Source organism: Coenobita brevimanus, chromosome 99 (genome assembly GCF_032717465.1).
Source record: "Coenobita brevimanus isolate Jiangsu-jjx chromosome 99, ASM3271746v2, whole genome shotgun sequence".
Lineage (NCBI taxonomy): Eukaryota > Metazoa > Arthropoda > Malacostraca > Decapoda > Coenobitidae > Coenobita > Coenobita brevimanus.
Genome location: NC_137052.1, coordinates 14,008,187 through 14,029,126, shown reverse-complemented (window position 1 = coordinate 14,029,126; position 20,940 = coordinate 14,008,187).

Genomic DNA, 20,940 nt, shown 5'->3' with positions numbered 1-20,940 from the left:
AATACCATTGCCACCAGCATCACAGTCCAGGATGAATGGCTGACTCTGATCTGGGTACGGCAATACTGGAGAGCTTGCCAATGCATGCTTTAGTTCATCAAACACCTGCTGAGTCACTGCTGTCCACACAAACTTCTGCCTCTTCCCCCAACAACTTGTGCAGAGATGCAGTTATCATCCCAAAATCCTTGACAAAACGCCGGTAGTAGATATACAAACCCAGGAAACCCCATAGGTCCTTCACACAAGCTGGAATCAGCCAGTTTTTCACAGCTGCCACCTTCTCTGGATCAGCACAGATGCTGCCCTCGCCTACAATGTGTCCCAGGTACTTCACTTCCTTCTGAAACAAGTATCACTTCTTGGGTTTAGCTTGAGGTGGGCAACTGGGATCCTGTTGAACACCTCTACCAGCCTCTCCATTTCCTAGTCAAAAGTCCATCCAAACACAATTACATTGTCCAGATAGATGAGAGCTGTCTGCCAGTGCAGGCCTTCCAGTACACAATCCATGAGACACTCAGTAGTAGAGGGGGCTTTCCATAGGCCAATTGGCATTACTTTAAACTGCCATAAATCCCTACCCATATGAAAAGCCTGTTTTCTCCTTGTCCTTTTCTGCATCATTGACCTAACAATGTTCTGATTTCATACTTAGAGTGGAGAACCATTTGGCACCAGAAAGAGCACCCAGTGCATCATAAGTCCTTGGCAAGGGATATGGATCCTTCACTGTCACTTCTTCCATGGCTCGATAATCCACACAGCATCTTACCAAGCCAATCTTCTTCCTTACCAGAACAACTGCTAATGCCCAAGGACTGCTGAACTTTTCTATCACTCCTTGACTTTGGAGATTCTCCATCACCTTCTCCATTTCTCGCCGTTGGGCTGGCGCCATCCTTTGCACTGTCTGTTTAACCCGCCGCATCCCGGAGACGTGAATTCACGTCCTCACATGATGTGCACTCATATCCCGGAGACGTAAATTAATGCGGCAACATTGCAAGGTCCCTAATTTGCACAATTTTCAATTTTCGCGAGTGATTTCGCGAGTGATTTTTGGCACGTATACACAGGACACCTTCCTCTATTCCTCTACAATATGCCAAGCAGGGACAATGCCCTACACCCCATAACCTCTCCCCTCCCCCCTGCACGCCATTGTCTTGGCAATTCACCTGTTACCAGTGACCTGGCCAATAAAGACATTCAGGGCCAGAGTGATTCCCCAATCGATGACAATGTGGAGGACAAAGTTTACATAGCATTAGAGGAAGAAACAGTCAGAAATGATCAGGTAATGTGGGAAAAAAAGGTCATGAATGGTGATGAGTTAGTGAGTGAAACAATGCTTATAATGCCTATATTACTATTTGAAAACCAATATACTCTTGTACTACATATAAATTCGTACCAAGTAAATAAATAAATACTGTTTATGAGTGTTGGAAAGAGTTACCCTCCCATAGAACTCGTTTTCTTTGGTGCCAGCCTGTTAGAAAACCCAGTCAGGTAAGAAGAAACTCGTACCTGGATCGAGTATTTTAAACCTCAGGTGAGCGATTTCTCTATGAATTTTCGATGTTTCTCACCAAAACGGATGTTTGAGCAAAAAAAAAAAAAAAGGTCCAAAAATGTCAGGACTGGGGCGTACCACTGCCCAGAAAACGTTGGGATGGGGCGGGTTAATCAGGCTGTGATCCCTGGTGTCTATATAATTTTGCTCCACCAGATCAGTGCAGCCCAGGTCTAGGTCTCTGGTGGAAAAGACATCAGCAAACTTCGTATGCTGCTGCCTCAACTTCATCACTTGTGAGTTGTCCAGGCATTGGCAACTCCCTGAAAATAGGTCTTGTAAGTGGTCTGGCAGATACCCATCTTCTTTAACTACACTTCTTTTATAGGACTTCCTCTGATGGCACAGTCGCACAATTTCTCCCTTGTTGATTTTCTGTGGCTCCCAGGAGAAACTGGCCACCATAACCGGCACTTCACTTTCACATGTTTCCACCAAAGTTCTCCCCACCATCACTCCGGCCTTCATCTTGCTCCATACATCAGGCTCCACCACCCTTACACAGCTGTCAAAAGAACCACTCACCTTGCACTGGAGCAATAGTTCTGATCTTGGGGGTATCAATGTAGTGAGGAACACCCTCACCTCACCACCAGAACTGGGGTGTCTCACTGTCGTGACAGGAACCGACTTTCCTTGGACTTTCAGCTTCATGGAGCAGAAGTTCAGCTCACATTCCATGGACATCAGATAGTCCAGACCAAGAAGGCAAGGATCCTCCATCTCAGCTATATAGGTTGGAATCGTGGCCTGTTGCCCTACCACTTCAGTCCGGACATCCAAGGATCCCCTCAGTTCTGCACGGTGCCCAGTTATGCCACACAATTGTTCTGATGATTCAGGCAGATACCAATGATGTAACACATCAGGCCTCACAAAAGTCTGCTCTGAGGCTGAATCAATCACCAGGGAACACTTCTTGCTGTTTATTCTTCCATCTACTCTCACACTGTCGATCACAGCTCTCTTGCATTTTCTCATTGGTGGGGCTGCTTGGGAAAAGCCAGCTGGTGGTTGCCCCTTAACACCAGCCTCCACTAGTGTTCTGCATCTTTCCGGTTTTCTGCAGCTTTCTTCTTATCCTGTTTTCTTCTTTGGACACTCAGAACTGAAATGTCCCACCTCAGTTCATGTCCAATATCCTTTTGTTTCAATTGTAGATTTCCTTGCACTGTTCTGTTCTTGCTCCTTCTTCCATTTGTAACAATCCTCCTTTTTGTGTCCCAGCTTTCCACGGAACCAGCAACCTCCTTCAGTCTTCTTCTGTTCCCTCTTTCACTTGTAGCAGTCCTCTTTCCTATGTCCTGGCTTTTCACAGTACCAGCAACTTCCTTCAAATTTTTCTGCTTTATGCACTTGCCTTTCTTGCCTTGAATCCCGCACTGTGACGTGCCTGAAAAGTGGATGTAGTGGACCTGACGTAGGACTCGAATTCCAGAGCCCTGGTTAGTGCTGCTTGCATGCATCTGGATTGTGCCTGCTTCACTTGCACTTTCAACTCTACACCATCAAGATCATCGATGAACTGGTCCCTCAGAAGAATAGCCAATAGATTAGGTGCTGCTCCAGGGTATGCCTTGTATGCCATACTCTCCAGGTCATGAGCAAGCTGTTGTAGGGATTAGCCTTGAGCCCATACATAGGTTTGGAATCTTGCTCTGTAAACCTCAATCTGGTATATGGTTCATATCTGTGCTCCAGTACTTCTACTAAGGACTGATAGCTGTTCCTCACCTCTGCTGATATCTGGCCCAGAATTTCCATTGTGGCACCCGTGAGGCTAGTAGCAAGCTGCACTGCCCTCTGCCTATCATCCCAACCATCTGATCAGCAAGTAACTCAACTGCACATGATAAACTTCCCAGGATACTCTACCATCAAATTCCTGAGGTTTCATTTTAATAGTACCCCCATTATACTCGTAGCCATGCACTTCACTGGTTTGGGGCCTAAAAACTGGGGCATAATAATTAAGTCCAGGACAAAACTTCTGCATTCTGATTATTGATCCCTGTAATGCTACCTTTGGATGCTCAGGATTCATCAAGATTCACAATACACTGTCCATTCTTTTCATATGCTCCCTGTACACCAGCCTGAGGCTCAGCAGTGGCATATTTCTCTACAGCCTGCTTTCTCACTAATTAACTTCATATGGTCGACTACATGCTTCACCTGGTTAACTACATGCTGTCTGCACTCCATCACAATTCCCCCACTAGTTGTCTTCAGCTGGTTGTCTACATGCTATTTGCACTCCATTACATTACTGCTTACCTGATATTTCTGTTGCCATAGCTCTGCTTATACATCCTCCTTCAACTTTTTTTTGTGTGTGCGTCCAACTCTCGGTAAAAGGCTTCACAGCCTGCTCTCAAGGCCCAGTAGTCCTCCTACATACCATACACCTCTCTACATGTCACCAATTCGGCACTAACACCCACTATCCAGATTGAATACATGCAAGGGCTGTCTCATACAGGACTGGTGTCTTGGTATTAGCGGGGGTATTTTTTACATGTCGGCGGGTCTTCTGGTAGATAAGTAAAGTCTGATTATTTGAAATTCAAATCCTTAAACTGTTCCCTGCCCCAGTGGGGATTTGATCCTGGGTCCAGTAGGACTGCAGGCCACCTCTCTACCGATTTAGCCACCGCCTCCCCCAACTGTTGCTGCTCTTCCTTCATTTCCCCCATGCAAGCATTTAGCTGTCCTTGCATCCTCAGTTGTACTTCCCTCTGTTGCTCTTGTAATGCTTCCTCAGGCTGTTCATGTTGTTCTTTCTTCTCTTCACTTTGTCTCTCTAGCTGTTCACTCTGCGCTTGCATTGTTCTTTGATTTCTTCATTTTATGATTGTAATTGTCCTTTGCTTTCTTTCTGTCCTTTATTACCTGCCTGTAATTGTTCTTTGAGTTCTTTCTGTCCTTCATTCCGTGACTGTGGTTGTACACCTTGGGCTTATATTAGCTCATGATTGCAGCCAGAGACACTTCCTCCTCATGACCCGCTCAGGATCTTGTCTGCACACCCCTTTGCTCCATGTCAAGGATTAGCCTCACTGCAGTACTTTTCTAAGTATCCCATTCCTGATACCACTGTTATGTCCCTGTCCCACACTGCCGCAGGCTTCAATAGCAGTAGTTCAGTATAGGAAGGATGTTACCCAGTGAGTTGTTCTTCCTATGGTCAGCTTTTTGGTGTGCAAGAAAACCAGCTGAGATGCTGTAAATAAACACTGGCTTCACTGGCTTTGTTTTCCAAATAATTACACTTAATGCTTGCCAACAACACCTCACTGTTTTCACAAGTACCTGAGATATACAATCTTCACCAACTGCAAAGACACTATACTGACACTGAATTACACTGAAACTGATCTGAAACTGACTGAAACTCCTCTAGCCTCTTCCCCATCCTTATATTAGTTTCCTATATTCTAGAGTGCTCTAAAAGTTCTCATGCATTCGCGAGGGAGCAACAATTACAATAGTTACCAACTCGGAGACATCCAAAACATCCCAGAGTATTCTTACACTGCATTAGTCTCTAAATCATTTAGCATACAAACTGAGATAAAATTACATCATTTAACAAATAATCACATAAATAAAACATTAAAGAGAAAATGAGCACAAAAATCAATTTACAACTTACAAAATACCCCCACTCACAAAGAGCAGCCTAACTAGCAACTCTGACACGTAACAGTGAAAATACGACAAGGACTGAGAACATCCCAGTAATTCCTAACTAGCAAATCCCACATCTTAGCACTGGTTTGAATTTACTGTCTTGATAAAGAGATCTCCACAAGCATTTTTTTTTTTTTTTGTGGTAGGAGAGTTGGGCGCGCACACAAAAAAAAGTTGAAGGAGGAAGTATAAGCAGAGCTATGGCAACAGAAATATCAGGTAAGCAGTAATGTAATGGAGTGCAAATAGCATGTAGACAACCAGCTGAAGACAACTAGTGGGGGAATTGTGATGGAGTGCAGACAGCATGTAGTTAACCAGTTGAAGCATGTAGTCGACCATATGAAGTTAATTAGTGAGAAAGCAGGCTGTAGAGAAATATGCCACTGCTGAGCCTCAGGCTGGTGTACAGGGAGCATATGAAAAGAATGGACAGTGTATTGTGAATCTTGATGAATCCTGAGCATCCAAAGGTAGCATTACAGGGATCAATAATCAGAATGCAGAAGTTTTGTCCTGGACTTAATTATTATGCCCCAGTTTTTAGGCCCCAAACCAGTGAAGTGCATGGCTATAATGGGGGTACTATTAAAATGAAACCTCAGGAATTTGATGGTAGAGTATCCTGGGAAGTTTATCATGTGCAGTTGAGTTACTTGCTGATCAGATGGTTGGGATGATAGGCAGAGGGCAGTGCAGCTTGCTACTAGCCTCACGGGTGCCACAATGGAAATTCTGGGCCAGATATCAGCAGAGGTGAGGAACAGCTATCAGTCCTTAGTAGAAGTACTGGAGCACAGATATGAACCATATACCAGATTGAGGTTTGCAGAGCAAGATTCCAAACCTATGTATGGGCTCAAGGCTAATCCCTACAACAGCTTGCTCATGACCTGGAGAGTATGGCATACAAGGCATACCCTGGAGCAGCACCTAATCTATTGGCTATTCTTCTGAGGGACCAGTTCATCGATGATCTTGATGGTGTAGAGTTGAAAGTGCAAGTGAAGCAGGCACAATCCAGATGCATGCAAGCAGCACTAACCAGGGCTCTGGAATTCGAGTCCTACGTCAGGTCCACTACATCCACTTTTCAGGCACGTCACAGTGCGGGATTCAAGGCAAGAAAGGGGCAAGTGCATAAAGCAGAAAAATTTGAAGGAAGTTGCTGGTACTGTGAAAAGCCAGGACATAGGAAAGAGGACTGCAACAAGTGAAAGAGGGAACAGAAGAAGACTGAAGGAGGTTGCTGGTTCCGTGGAAAGCTGGGACACAAAAAGGAGGATTGTTACAAATGGAAGAAGGAGCAAGAACAGAACAGTGCAAGGAAATCTACAATTGTAACAAAAGGATATTGGACATGAACTGAGGTGGGACATTTCAGTTCTGAGTGTCCAAAGAAGAAAACAGGATAAGAAGAAAGCTGCAGAAAACCGGAAAGATGCAGAACACTAGTGGAGGCTGGTGTTAAGGGGCAACCACCAGCTGGCTTTTCCCAAGCAGCCCCACCAATGAGAAAATGCAAGAGAGCTGTGATCGACAGTGTGAGAGTAGATGGAAGAATAAACAGCAAGAAGTGTTCCCTGGTGATTGATTCAGCCTCAGAGCAGACTTTTGTGAGGCCTGATGTGTTACATCATTGGTATCTGCCTGAGTCATCAGAACAATTGTGTGGCATAACTGGGCACCGTGCAGAACTGAGGGGATCCTTGGATGTCCGGACTGAAGTGGCAGGGCAACAGGCCACGATTCCAACCTATATAGCTGAGATGGAGGATCCTTGCCTTCTTGGTCTGGACTATCTGATGTCCATGGAATGTGAGCTGAACTTCTGCTCCATGAAGCTGAAAGTCCAAGGAAAGTCGGTTCCTGTCACGACAGTGAGACACCCCAGTTCTGGTGGTGAGGTGAGGGTGTTCCTCACTACATTGATACCCCGAAGATCAGAACTATTGCTCCAGTGCAAGGTGAGTGGTTCTTTTGACAGCTGTGTAAGGGTGGTGGAGCCTGATGTATGGAGCAAGATGAAGGCCGGAGTGATGGTGGGGAGAACTTTGGTGGAAACATGTGAAAGTGAAGTGCCGGTTATGGTGGCCAGTTTCTCCTGGGAGCCACAGAAAATCAACAAGGGAGAAATTGTGCGACTGTGCCATCAGAGGAAGTCCTATAAAAGAAGTGTAGTTAAAGAAGATGGGTATCTGCCAGACCACTTACAAGACCTATTTTCAGGGAGTTGCCAATGCCTGGACGACTCACAAGTGATGAAGTTGAGGCAGCAGCATACGAAGTTTGCTGATGTCTTTTCCACCAGCGACCTAGACCTGGGCTGCACTGATCTGGTGGAGCAAAATTATATAGACACCAGGGATCACAGCCTGATTAACCCGCCCCATCCCAACGTTTTCTGGGCAGTGGTACGCCCCAGTCCTGACATTTTTGGACCTTTTTTTTTTTTTTTTTGCTCAAACATCCGTTTTGGTGAGAAACATCGAAAATTCATAGAGAAATCGCTCACCTGAGGTTTAAAATACTCGATCCAGGTACGAGTTTCTCCTTACCTGACTGGGTTTTCTAACAGGCTGGCACCAAAGAAAGAGTTCTATGGGAGGGTAACTCTTTCCAACACTCATAAACAGTATTTATTTATTTACTTGGTACGAATTTATATGTAGTACAAGAGTATATTGGTTTTCAAACAGTAATATAGGCATTATAAGCATTGTTTCACTCACTAACTCATCACCATTCATGACCTTTTTTTCCCACATTACCTGATCATTTCTGACTGTTTCTTCCTCTAATGCTATGTAAACTTTGTCCTCCACATTGTCATCGATTGGGGAATCACTCTGGCCCTGAATGTCTTTATTGGCCAGGTCACTGGTAACAGGTGAATTGCCAAGACAATGGCGTGCAGGGGGGAGGGGAGAGGTTATGGGGTGTAAGGCATTGTCCCTGCTTGGCATCTTGTAGAGGAATAGAGGAAGGTGTCCCGTGTATACGTGCCAAAAATCACTCGCGAAATCACTCGCAAAAATTGAAAATTGTGCAAATTAGGGACCTTGCAATGTTGCCGTATTAATTTACGTCTCCGGGATATGAGTGCACATCATGTGAGGACGTGAATTCACGTCTCCGGGATGCGGCTGGTTAAACAGATAGTGCAAAGGATGGCGCCAGCCCAACGGCGAGAAATGGAGAAGGTGATGGAGAATCTCCAAAGTCAAGGAGTGATAGAAAAGTTCAGCAGTCCTTGGGCATTAGCAGTTGTTCTGGTAAGGAAGAAGATTGGCTTGGTAAGATGCTGTGTGGATTATCGAGCCATGGAAGAAGTGACAGTGAAGGATCCATATCCCTTGCCAAGGACTTATGATGCACTGGGTGCTCTTTCTGGTGCCAAATGGTTCTCCACTCTAGGTATGAAATCAGAACATTGTCAGGTCAATGATGCAGAAAAGGACAAGGAGAAAACAGGCTTTTCATATGGGTAGGGATTTATGGCAGTTTAAAGTAATGCCAATTGGCCTATGGAAAGCCCCCTCTACTACTGAGTGTCTCATGGATTGTGTACTGGAAGGCCTGCACTGGCAGACAGCTCTCATCTATCTGGACAATGTAATTGTGTTTGGATGGACTTTTGACTAGGAAATGGAGAGGCTGGCAGAGGTGTTCAACAGGATCCCAGTTGCCCACCTCATGCTAAACCCCAAGATGTGATACTTGTTTCAGAAGGAAGTGAAGTACCTGGGACACATTGTAGGCGAGGGCAGCATCTGTGCTGATCCAGAGAAGGTGGCAGCTGTGAAAAACTGGCTGATTCCAGCTTGTGTGAAGGACCTATGGAGTTTCCTGGGTTTGTATATCTACTACCGGCGTTTTGTCAAGGATTTTGGGATGATAACTGCATCTCTGCACAAGTTGTTGGGGAAGAGGCAGAAGTTTGTGTGGACAGCAGTGACTCAGCAGGTGTTTGATGAACTAAAGCATGCATTGGCAAGCTCTCCAGTATTGCCGTACCCAGATCAGAGTCAGCCATTCATCCTGGACTGTGATGCTAGTGGCAATGGTATTTGTGGAGTCCTGTCGGAGAAGAAGTATGACAAAGAGCATGTGGTGGTGTATTACAGCAAGAAGCTCAGCCCACTGGAGCAGAACTACTGTGTGACCCATAAGGAGCTCTTTTCAGTGATGAAGAGCCTTGAATTCAAAGTGGCTGAAGACATTAAAGATTCTGGAAGGACACCTGGCACACTGGCCTGGGAAGCTGGATCAGCACAACTGTGAGGTGCAGCACTGTCCTGGGTGGGTACATGGCAATGCTGACAGCCTGAGCCATCAGTCCTGAGACCCAGAGTGCCAGCAGTGTAGTAAAAAGGATGATTGTAGCAAGAAATACAGCTGTACTGCAGTGACAGGGCCAGTGCCAGCTGAAGAAGACCTGAAGAGGATGCAGATGAAGGATGCAGATTTATAACCAGTGCTAGAGTGGCTGCAGCAGAGTAGAGTGCGACCATCTTGGGAAGAGGTTTCCAGATTCTGCCCTGCGACTAAAAGCTACTGGAGTCAATGGGACCTTCTTCATTAGAACAACCTACTACTGGAACGTTAGTGGGAGACACCCCGTGGCCTTAGCAAGTATTGGAAACTGGTGGTTCTGAAGAATATGACGTTTGGGATCCGGATGAGTCCCACAACCAGATCACTAATGGGCACCTAGGAGTGAAGAAAACTCTAAGTTGGCTGCGACAGAAGTTCTACTGGACTGGCATGCATTAGGATGTTGAAGAGTGGTGTTGGGACTGTGATGTATGCTGTGCCAAAAAGAGACCCATGAAACGTGGGCGCACCCTTCTTCAGCTGTACCAAGTGAGCGCACCGATGGAAAGAGTCGTGATGGACATTGCTGGACCTCTGCCTCCCACTGAAAGGGGAAATCAGTATACATGTGTCACCATGGACTACTTCACAAAGTGGCCAGAAGCCAATGCCATCCCCGATCAAGACGCTGCGATTGCTGCTCAGGTTTTGGTTGACTATTTCTTCTGTCGTTTTGGGATGCCACAGGAGCTACATTCAGAGCAGGATAGAAACTTCGGGTCTGCTGTGTTCCGTGAGTTCTGCAAGTTACTGGAGATCAAGAATACCAGTACAACCCCACTAAGGACACAGTCAGATGGGATAGTGGGGAAAATCAAATGGACCCTGGTACAAGAACTGGCCAAGTACAGTAATACCTCGATATACGATACCCCTAGATGCAATACCCTGGCTTAATGATGGGGGTAGAAATTACACCATACCACTCCTAACGATGGCCAAACCCCGGTTTAACGATGGTTTTTTATTTTTCTTACCGATTTTGATATTTTAGACTAAAATTGTGTGTTTAGGTTGATTTATAAACTGCTTTTAGACTTGAATTAATGTGTTTTAGTCACAGGTGGGGTGAACATTGTCATTTTAGGGTAAAGTTTACTAAGCTTGATTTTTGCCAGACTTATATTTGACAATATTCAGATTATATTTGTTGTTTTAGGTGAGTTATTTACAGGTATTAGGCTTAAATTAGCTTCCTTGACAGCTGTTAGGCCATTTTGATTGCCTTTAAACCTGTTTTGGGGCTCATCTGGGTGAGTTTTGGACTTGGTTTAGGGGGAAACCCAAGGCTAACAAACGGTCCACATTGAAATACATGTTAAAAGTACCCTTATATACGATATTCCACCTAACGATGGGTTTTACCTAAACAATTAGATCATTAAACCGGGGTATTACTGTACTGCATAGAGGGACAGATGGAATGGGACCAGAAATTACCTGCGTTGCTGATGGCATATCGGCCTGCATCCCATTAGTCTACCGGCTACACCTCTGCAAAACTGATGCTGGGCCACGAGTTGCATTTACCCATTGACTTGTCAGTGGGAAGACCCTCTGGTGAAGGGCTGCCTACAGACACCACAAGATATGCAAAGCATCTTCAAAAAAGGCTGGGTGAGGTACATCATCAAGTGCGAGGAGCCTTTAAGTTTTCAGGAGAGGTGATGAAGTGCAAGTGTGATGCCAAGGCAAGTGAGGTGAGTTTCAGAGATAGTGACTAAGTTGGCTATACAATCCTCAGAGGAAGAAGAGACAGTTACTGAAGCCACAGAGCCTGTGGGATGGGTGTTTTACTGTGATGGACAGCCTTTCAGATGTAACATACTGGATTCAGGGAGGTAGGAAGTCTCGCTCAAAGGTGGTACACGTGAATCGTCTTTGGCAGTACCACAGGTCAGGCCAGTAGGGTACAGCTGGGACATCTCCTAGGAATCGTGCTCTCCTGCAGCCAAGGATGTTGAGGAGGACCACGAAGCTGAAGTACAAATGAATGGTGATAGTTTCCCGAGGGAAGAAGTGAATCAGGAAGAGTAAAGACATTCCAGGAGGAGTGAACTGTGTGGAAGAGCAGTGACATTGTCGGAGGTGGCATAGGAGAAGACTTGATAAGCTGAAGGATTATTTTGTGTATAATTATGTGTTTAGTTTGGATTAAGGATTCCATAATTGCTAGGTCCTCCTTCTTTGAACTTGTACGCAATACTGAAAACAGTGTCACCGTGAGTGGATGATCATAATCTAATGAATGACTTCTACTACCTGAGAAAGGCAGTTTGGTTATTCACTTCCCTGTTTGAACAGACCGACCAAAATATTAAGCAATACGGGATTTCAAGTGTTTTTGTTGGCCAATATACGATGACTTAGGTTATTTATTTATTTTTTATTTATTTATTTATTTTTTTGGCTATCGACCATTCGAATGTAAATTATGCCATATTAGTTCTGATTTATTATATTTTTTTTTAATTTTTTACATCAATATTATTTTTTTTTTAATATTTACTTTAAAATAAATGATAATAAAAATAACTGAAGACTTGGTTAATATCCTAACACAGCTAAATCAACCGAAAAAATCGCTATCCTACACTAACGTCTTAAGACAAAAATAGCTAAACCTAACTAAATATTCATAATTCTTAAACTTGTGGTTAAAACAATCTCGACCAACAGAGCACCATCGACTGCAAACGCGTAATGCTTCTCTGCATTACGCACCTGGACTCATCACCTGTTGAATGTCAATCATTAATATAGGCGACATCAATATATGAAAGAGAGCCATATGAGTCAGGAACGATTCCGTATACGTCGACTGTTGACCCTGATTTAGGAAACTTGAGCAGATGAAAAATCTTTACATATGTACAAAAAGTGAAATATCTCTCCCAGGAGAACACAATCAACTGCAAGTGCCCAGTATCCCTCAATATTGAATACTTGCCCTCATCAACTGATGAAGGTCAGGCGAGGTAAGTAGTTTAATACAGAGAACATCAGTATAAGAAACAGGGCCCGGATGCACAAACGGCCTTAAGGCTACACACGGCCTTAAGTCGGGTAGTTTAAGGCCGTGGGTCGCTAAGGCCCATGCACGAAGCACCAACAGGAGGGTAAGCCTCGGTAAGGCCGCCTCAACCGCTGAGACTGGGTCGGAGCAGCCTTACCGTACTGAGACCCGTAAATAAAGTAACTCCGATTTGATATTCTCGGTAGCACAAACCGGACCAAACTTGTTATTGTTTGCCTCGCCATGGAGTTGATGGTTGTCTGTGAACTAGATCGTGCTTTGCGAAGGGAATGGAGGTTTCTTGGAGCCACTGAACCCCTTGTAACATAAATGATGAACATGTATTGAGACAATATCGCCTCCCCAGGAGCGAATTCCTTCGTTTAACGGAACTTGAGCCTCATATTGGGAGTGTCACGTTACACTGCCATGCCATTCTTGCCTACACAACAATTTTTGGCAACCCAGAGGTTCTACGCTAGTAGGAATTTTCAGTGTTGTTGGAGGGTGGTATTCAAGAGTCAAGTGTATGCAAAGTAATATCACGTGTGACAGATACTTTATACAGAAAATGACTGAGAAAAATTAAGATGCCCAGTGGTTTGCTGAGAAGGACAGAGACGAGGGTTTCCACAGAATAAATAAATTTCTTGAAGTATCTGGGTTCCCACGGGAAGGGAGGGGAAGAATACATCACCAGTATCCCTGCTTGTAAGGGGCAACTAAAATGGGCTTTTTTGTCTCCAGTCTTTCCTTCCTTACTGTCCTCTTCTGTCTTCCATTCTGCCCTCTTTTCTTGATGTTTGTGTGTTTCTTATGGTCTTTGTTTTCCCTCTACTATGCCATGCAGCCATAATATGGATTGGTGATAATTCATCATTATTCCTAAATTCCTAAAGTGCTTGGAGCAATGGATTGAACCCTAATACCAATTAAGGCCCCAGATCACAAAGAAAATGCATTTGTCAGCCGCAAATGGTTTCATTCACTGGCTGTGCAAGTTGTTTAACAGCAAGAAAATGATAATGAGCTGTAATTACAGATATCATGGCAGCACTCACGCTGCCAATATCTGGGCTAATTCTAACCACCAGAGATCTGAACCAAGGTGTCTATGGTGACATTTTTATGCCAGGTAATTGTGGTTGCTGATTACTTTGTTTAAAGTTAGACAATGGTTAGGTAAAACAAGGCAAACGTAATAAGTTCCCATTCATATTGCTATTGTATTTCTTTACTCCTAAACTCTCTCATCTTACTAATGTTTTAAAGGTTGTGTGGGTGTATTGCTCTTCATCACTAATATTGGGACGTCTTGTCATTGCACCCGACATTTTCAATTAATTACCGGCAATTCACCTGCTTATCCTTGACTGTTGTGTTTTTGTTACCAGCATTGTGTGAAATAAGGTACTGTATAGAACGCCTAGGAATTCTATAGAATGACCAACATTTTTTGGCAAAGTATGAAATAAGCTTATTTCATTCTGACTTTATATATTTTACCTAACCTGGGACTTTAATAATATGCATAGGTATTCTGTAGAATGTCTAATATTTTTATGGCAAAGTATAATGTAATAACAAGGGGTTAGGCCGGGATAATGTAGGTTAGGTTAGGTTAGGTTAGGTTAGGTTAGATTAATTTAGAAGAACGTTATGTTAAGCACTTACCTAAATTTCTAACCTAACCTACTGTAATCGAACAAACGTAGCCCAGACCATCCCAGCCTAAAACTAACCGCAGCCTAAATTAACCTAACGTACTCAAATGACTGAGTTCACAGTTTGTCGGTTTGCTGCAGTTTGGTCGTTTCTCACGTTGCCTAAAATAAACACGGTAATCTACAGAATACCAAGGAAATGTGTACAGATGATTTTATCTTATACCTTGGCTTGAAGTTTATCTAGGCGTTCTATACAGTGACTGGTTTCCCACTATGACGGTAACATAAACACTCCTCTCGCCTCTCACCCCCAGCTGATTCATGAAGGTCTGTGATTGGCCAAGTGTTTGTGTTCTGCCGTCTGATTGATCGGCAGGGTCGCAGCTGACGCTCTAGATTTCCCCCCAAAACATTCCCTACAGTTAAGGCCAGCCTTAGCTAAGACCAATGCACGAAACTTAAGTCAGCCCTAAGACAAAGCAACGGGTCGTCGTGCATGGGCCTTAGAGGCAGCCGTAGGGCCGCCTTTAATATTTCATATAAGGCCAGCCTTAAGGCTGCCATCCGACGGAGTTTTGTGCATCCAAGCCCAGAACTATTGGTGGCAGAGAACTATTCCAAATACGTCAGCTATTAACCCTAATTAACATACAATCGAAAAAATATATATAACCAATCACAGTAAAAAAGCCACATCACTCAGACTAAACTGGTCTCCCACAAGAAAGCCACCAATTTATCAGTCACAACAGGATCCTCATCACCTAAGATGGTGGAAAGGGTGAAGGGGACATCTACTGTGCTGTAGTAATTTATAAGTGAAGCACTTTCTCCTCCAATTCCACCTTAGACGATTCCGGTGCTGTTCTTCCATCACTTCCCCCCTCTGACTTCCTCATGGCTGACATTAAAATTTCTTAAGTTGATGTATTTTCTGCCATCACTGGCCTCAGTACTAACAAGGCATATGGACCTGATGGGGTCCCTCCTGTTGTTCTCAAGAACTGTGCTTCTGTGCTTACACCCTGCCTAGGCAAACTCTTTCGCCTTTGTCTGTCAACTTGTACCTTTCCTTCTTGCTGGAAGTTTGCTCTTATTCAGCCAGTCCCAAAGAAGGGTGACCACTCCCAACCCTCCAACTATCGTCCAATTGCTTTAACGTCCTGTATTTCAAAAGTTTTCGAGTCAATTCTTAATAGAAAAATTTTAAGGCATCTTTCCTATCACAACCTTCTTTCCGATCGTCAGTATGGGTTCCGTCAGGGACGCTCCACTGGCGATCTTCTCACCTACCTTTCAGACTCCTGGTCATCCCCCTTTCGGGACTTTGGCGAAAGCTTTGCCATTGCACTTGACATCTCAAACGCTTTCGATCGAGTCTGGCATAAATCTTTAATTTCCAAACTGCCCTCCTACGGTTTCTATCCTTCTATCTGTGCCTTCATCGCTAGTTTCCTTTCTGGTCGTTCTATAGCCGCTGTTGTAGACGGCCATCGTTCTTCTCCTAGATCTATCAACAGTGGTGTTCCTCAGGGCTCTGTCCTATCACCAACTCTCTTCCTTTTATTCATCAATGATCTTCTAAGCTGTACATCTAACCCTATCCACTCATATGCTGATGACTCCACCCTTCACCTTTCCATTTGGTTCCCGCAACGCCCATCTCAACAGTTACTTCAACAAACAAGGGATGAGGCTATGGCACACCTAATGTCTGACTTGGCTCGTATCTCTAACTGGGGTAAAAATAATATGGTTGTCTTTAATGCATCTAAGACTCAGTTCTTACACCTATCAACCCGACAAAATCTTCCACAGGTATACCCACTAATGTTTAATAATATTCAGCTTAATCCTGCATCATCCTTGAACATGCTTGGGGTTTCATTTACTCGGGACTTATCTTGGAAAAATCATATTACATCTCTTGTAAAATCTGCTTCCAAGAGATTGGGTGTGCTAAGTCGACTCCGCTCTTTCTTTACTCCTGCACAATTGTTGACTCTATACAGGGGTTTTATCCGCCCCTGTGTGGAGTACAACTCTCATGTGTGGGGAGGCTTCCCACATACAGCTCTTCTCAATAGGGTGGAGTCAAAGGCTTTTCGTCTCATTAACTCTTCTCCTCTTACTGACTCCCTTCAACCTCTGTCTCATCGCCGCTCTTTTGCATCTTTATCTCTTTTTTATCGCTACTTTAATGGTCACTGCTCCTCTGAACTGTCTGCTTGCATTCCTCCACCTCTATGACGGGCGCGTTGCACCCGTCTGGCAGCAAACTCTCATCCCTTTTCTGTCCAACTCTCTAATGCAAGAGTTAACCGTTACTCCCAGTCTTTCATTTATGCAACAGGTCAGCTCTGGAACTGTCTCCCTCTGTCTGTATTTCCTGCTGCCTATGATCTCCAGTCTTTCAAACGCAGTGTGTGAAGGCATCTCAAAATGATCGGATCTTGAATTTGGCCCTCTATTGTATTTTGTTTTTCTCTTGGAGGGAACTGTTACTGCGGGCTCATGGCCTTTGGTTCCTTCTTCCTCGCATAAAAAAAGAAAAAAAAAACTTTCACGAATAATTCTCCAACTGCGCAGGATCATAGACTGGTAGGTAACATCGCACCACAAATGCCACAGTTTGGTGGAAATCGTCTCTCAATAATATGGTTTCATATGTGTCAGCAGAGTGCAATTGGTCCGTAAGTGCTCCAGTACTCTGTCTTCCAGGGGACTGGGATGATTTGCTCTGTCCCAATCTCCAAAGGGCGGCTTACAAGTTGCAATATTGAGTCTGGTCCACTGACTCTGCCACCAAAGATTCATTGATTTCTTTCCGAGAAAGAGACTTGACCGTAGGTCATGAGGAACATCTCAAGTCTCCTGGAGTTCCTTAGCCGACTGCACAAGTAAGTCAGCCTGCTCATTGCCCTAAATACGACAATGACCAGGCACCCAGATCAGCATGAAGAACTTCTTGCACGAGTGCAGTTTATTAATGATGCGGCCTAGGATCTCACTGGAATCCGTAGCACAAGAAAGGATCATTGTCTGACGAGCTGATTCGAGTCTGGAAATACGACAAGTGAGTCATGTCTTGAGTTTAGTGCACAGTCTACAGTTTTGTCAATAGCAAAAAGTTTGGAAATAGATACAGATGTTTGAGTCAACAACCGAAACCCGAGGTCACATTCAATCGACCACACACTAGCATCCACACATTCATTCGACTTGGAGCCATCGGAGTACAATTGGTGGGACCCTGAATGACGTATGATGATGTTACAGAATAAATGATGAACCTCTTCCTCCGGCGCCTTGGTCTTCGGTGCTGGGACCCTTGAAACGTCAACAGTGAAGTTGGGTGGCTCCCAAGGCGCCATATTCTAGTACCAACTTGTCACAGTCATTGAGGTTCACACCGAGCTCCTGAGTCAGTTAATGGCGGCAAACGGCAAGTGGCCGATGAACCCCCAGAATAAGATGGTGGTGGTGATGCAGGGGGGTACTGGCCACGTTGCTAATATTACTTTTCCTAACTACATAATCCATACGAAAATGCCAAGTGATCTCAGCGAATGTGGAGGGGAGGTACTATTGGCCACAAGTATTCTTACACACCTCAGATTTGCCTCTCCCAGATTTCATCTGGCATGCCTGACTCCATGTCCAGTTGTACGATATATTATGTTCCCCACCTTATTTTCCTCTCACATAGTTCTAGTTATTTACTTACCTTTTGGTGATATTCTGTGAATATTGTTATTATACCCTTTATTCAGCCAAAGTTTATTTGCTCTTATATTACTTTTGTGTGTGAAGAGAACTGGTTTCTCCTTCTCACCCTCCTTCTACCCCCCTTGCCTCTCTCTCCTACTCTCTCCCTCCCTCTCTTACCTCATTCTCTCCCTCCTTATCCACCCCCTCCCTCTCTCTCGTTCTCCCTCCCTCTCTCCTCTTATTCTTTCTCCCCATCCCCCCTTCTGTCTGTCTGTCTGTCTGTCTCATGCTATGACTGTCAAAAACGCAGGTGGCAGTGCTAGGTTTCTTGCTAGTATTTTTCCCACTCTTACAGAAAGTTTTTTTTTTTTTTTTTTTCCTGTATTTCAGATTCGTTCCATAGCGAACGCTCGATACTTTTCTTCCAGTACTCTTCCATATTTCGTATAAAGCTGGAGTGTTGATAATATCTGCACATCTGTGTATAGGATATGGAGATTAAGAAGGTAATAAGGGCGTGATTATTTTATTAATGGAGTAAAATTTCCATAAAATATTATGGAAATATTACTATATAAATGCACTGGTAATAGCTCTCTAGCATAAAGAGGTATTTCTACATAGCCTAATAACCAAATGTTGGTTTTATCAAAACCTTTAAATTACCGCTCAGTCTGTGCTGAGCGGTAATTTAATTCTCCCCGATATCAGCGATAACCTCCTGCAGCCTGTCAAAGTCATAGGTAGCAGGTCTGTATAACTACAGTTCTTTCATTTCTTCTGGGTAGTTCCGACTCGGCCATCATGAGGTGTTTGTGCGATTGGGACCCACAAATAAACGATACAGCCTCAGCAGTCCTTGCTGGACTTCAGATGGTCTGCCAGTTGATGTGTATTCGGCAGTTATCCCGAAAAAAAAGTATCAAACCACCCATCCTATAATTTTATGCATGAATCCGCTAAATGCATAGGCCTAAGAATATATATATATATATAATTCATTCATTCATTGCCAGACGCCATGTATCCCAAACGGGGTGGCCAACGGCTTAGAGTTAATTGTTTTACAGGGAGGGGCACTAATCCTCCACCAACCCCACTTGACACTTAGGGAGAACGTTATGCCAACAGCATCTGGTGTTCCCAGGCGGTCACCCATCCAAGTACTAACCAGACCCAACGTTGCTTAACTTCGCTGATCTACGGGTGACTGTACATTCCCTCTTTTGTCTTCCTTTCCTTCATTCTATTCTGTTCCTTCTGCCTATGGGTGGCTCTACATTGAGTGACAAGCCGAATGGTTTCTTGTACACCAGGAAACCATTTACTATGCTGGGTGGTAACCATATAACCAAAGTATGGCGCTTGGTGGTTTAGTGGGTAATTACGGCACTCCAATTGGACTGAGCCTGTGAAGGTTTATATCCAAGGGGTGGTAGGGGTTATTGCTCACATCATACCACTCAGGGATGAGTGAGGCTGGTCACTCTCATCTTAAATGTCAGAACCATCTTGCCTGGCCCCGGGCTCCTACGCTCCTCATGGGGCAACGTAGGTTTGGATGATATATATATATATATATATATATATATATATATATATATATATATATGTGTGTGTGTGTGTGTGTGTGTGTGTGTTTGTGTGTGTGTGTGTGTGTGTGTACTGTAAATGCCCTTTAGGTAAGAATTGTTTTTACTATTTAATCATAACTGCCGTTCTAACTTTAGTATTGGCCACAATAATTATTATAAATTATATATCATTAATATAATGAAATGCTGGGTACGGCTCCTGACTTCGTTATGCAAGAAGAAATTCACCTAAACTAACAACACATCACGCTGCGGCGGTGGAATCATACGTTAGACTCCCCCAAACATAGTAACATAACGGTTATATACCTAATGAATAAAGACACGCGTACCAAACATACCATGGCAGTGCCTAACACTATATTCATTACATTTCACTAATACTGTAATAATTAATACCAGGTCGCCTATCAGGATAAATCAAGTCAGAGTTTTGATACACGCTGACTGTTATGTATCACGTATTATGAAAGGGATTATTTTCTCCATTTATCACTCTCCAGCTAAATTAGGGGTTATACTCAATTTTATGTTAACGTTCCGCGAGCCGTACTACTAGGAAGGTAGTGTCGCTTGTGAGCCACGGACCACAGGTTGCCTCTGTAGCGAGGCGTTCGTCCGAGTGTCGTCGCTCTTTAAAAACATTTGAGAAGATGTGATAGGAAAGGGTGGGGAGAGAGAAAGGGGTAAGAGAAACAAGTTGTCGATTTTTTAAATATTATTATTATTATTTCACAACTGACCAAAGCTGAACAGGATCCTCGGAAAGTTAAAGCCCAGCCTGGTTGCGCTAATGCTAGCGAGAGTCGTCAGACTGGGGTGGGGGAAAGGATATGGACTAAGAGTAAATGCGGAGTCCAACCCACAAATCCTTGTGACCGGCAAGAACCTTGATTTCGTGACCTTTCGGACACGAATCCAATTAACTAATATCAGAGTATAAGAACAAATGCCTTGGATAAACTATTGGCTGGTTGGAGGGATTAACGAAAAGTACTCATCGGTAATAGCAAAATAGACAAGAGAAATATCGACTCAAGTGAGGTAAATAGCTGGATATATGAGAGAGAGAGAGAGAGAGAGAGAGAGAGAGAGAGAGAGAGAGAGAGAAGGGGGGGTGGAGGGAGAGAGAATAAGGGGAACGAGGAAAGGAGAATGAGAGAGACAGGAGGCGAGGATAAGGAGAGAGGCAATGGGGAGCGGGAGGGAGGGAATATGAAAGAGAAGAGAGGGAGGGAATGAGGGGGAGGAGAAGGAAAGACCACGTTCCTTCACACACGAAACTAGTATCAGAGTAACTAT